Consider the following 2402-nt stretch of genomic DNA (forward strand, 5'->3'; position numbering starts at 1 on the left):
CACTTGCTTCCAAAGTTTAATGGTCTTGCAGCTGAGGATCTCCACAAACACTTGAAGGAATTCCATATTGTGTGTTCTACCATGAAGCCTCAAGGCACATAAGACCACTTTAAGCTGATAGTCTTCCCGTTTTCACTCCAAGATGCTGCGAAGGACTCGTTATACTACCTTCAACCAGGTTCTGTTACAAGTTTGAATGATCTCAAGATATTGTTTCTAGAAAATTCTTCCCTGCCTCAAGAGATGCTTCAATCATAAAAGAAATATGTGGCATCAGATTGATTGACAAGGAATCATTACATGAGTATTGGGAGAGATTCAAGAATTTAGTGTCAACCTGTCCTCATCACCAGATTTTTGAACAATTGCTCATCCAATATTTTTATGAAGGCTTGCTATATATGGATAGAAGCATTTTAGATGCTTCTAGTGGGGGAGCACTTGTCGATAAGACCCCAGAAGCGGCAATGGCTTTGATTGAGAACATGTCCATTAATTCTCAGCAGTTTATAACTAGAAGCAATTCAATAGTGTTGACAAAGGGTGTGAATGAAATTCAAGCTTCTTCCCGCAAGAATTTAGAAGGAAAACTTGATGAGCTTACATCTTTAGTAAAAAAATTGGCAATAGGTAAAACCCAAGCAGTGGTCTGTGGTATTTACACTTCTCCAGAGTATCCTTCATATTCATGTCCTACATTGCAATAGGATCCAATTGATGATGCTCCTCAAGCATATGCAGCAAATATATACCATCCTCAAGCCAACTGTGATCTATCATATAACAGGTACAATCCTGGTTGGAGAAACCATCCCAACTTGAGATGGGGGAATTCATCTACACAATAGAAACCTAGGAAGCCACAACAAAATATTCCTCAGCAGCAAAATAATGCACCTTCATTAGAGGACCTCGTTAAATAGATGGCTGTCCAGAATCTCCAATTTCAACAAAGAACAAATTCCACCATTCAAAATTTGGAAACAAAGATTGGTCAGCTAGCCACTTCAATCAATCAATTGCAGACTCATGTGTCAAACCAATTGCCTGCACAATCAGTAGTAAATCCAAATGCCCCCAATGTCAGTTCAATTACATTGAGGTATGGGAAAGGTGTTGAAATACCAAAGATACCTGAGACTGTAGTGAAAAATAACAAGCTTGTTGAGGATACTTTGATATATGAAACTGTTGATGTTGAGCAAAATAGACCACTTCCTTTTCCTCAAAGGGCAATGAAGACTAAGAAAATGGACGAGGCAGATGGGGACAACGAGATCCTGGATACATTTAGGAAGGTGGAAGTGAACATTCCCCTTCTTGAAGCAATTAAACAGATTCCAAGATATGCAAAATTTCTAAAAGATTTGTGCACACACAAGAGAAAGTTAAAAGGTAATGAAAGAGTAAACATGGGGCGAAATGTTTCAGCCCTCATTCAACCCATGCCTTAAAAATGCAAAGATCCAGGAACTTTTTCCATTCCATGTACCATAGGAAATAGTCAATTTGAAAATGCTATGTTAGATTTAAGAGCTTCCATTAATGTTATGCGTACATCTATTTTTAACTCTCTTGCTCTTGGACCTTTATAGAGTACTGGTCTTACCATTCAATTGGCGAACAGGAGCAATGCTCGTCCCACTGGACTTGTGGAGGATTTACTTGTTCGAGTTAATGAATTGATATTTCTTGCAAATTTTTATATTCTGGACATTGACGGAGAGAATAAGTCCAAAAGACACCTGTCATCTTAGGCAGACCATTCTTGAAAACTACTAGAACAAAAATTGATGTGCATGCTGGAACTCTATCCATAGAATTTGGTGATAGCATTGTAAAATTTAACATTTTTGATGCTATGAAACACTGATGACTCTTCATCATATGCATATTTTCCCACTATTTTAGTCTTATTTATCCTCAATTATTAGTTAAATTAAGGATTTATTTGATATATTTTGTTGATTTTTTGTTCTTTGAGTTAAATTAAATGTTTTATGTTTTATTTTAGTGATTAAGTAGGAGTTTTTCGTAATTTTACATTGCGTTGTGTTTTGGTGCAGTGCTGAATTTTTGTGAGAAATCAACATGACACATGTAGAGTATTTCAGCCATATCTGGAGTTGTAGATGTCCAATTGGAGTCAAACCAAATGAAAATGAAAGCTAGGATCCATAGCTACAACTTTCATGAAGACACCGGAACCAAATTCAGACTCGAAAGAGGAGAAAAATGCAATATACGCCGGACAGCAGATGCTGAGCGCTGGAGCGCGCCCAAGCGCAAGCCAAGCGCTTTTTCCCAGCATTCGCCACTGTCGATACGCGCCCGAGCGCGCCCAAGCGCAAGCCAAGCGCTTTTTCCAGCATCTGCTACTGCCCAAACGCGCCCAAGCGCAT

This window comes from Cicer arietinum, chromosome 5, assembly GCF_000331145.2.
Source record: "Cicer arietinum cultivar CDC Frontier isolate Library 1 chromosome 5, Cicar.CDCFrontier_v2.0, whole genome shotgun sequence".
In the NCBI taxonomy this organism is placed as follows: domain Eukaryota; kingdom Viridiplantae; phylum Streptophyta; class Magnoliopsida; order Fabales; family Fabaceae; genus Cicer; species Cicer arietinum.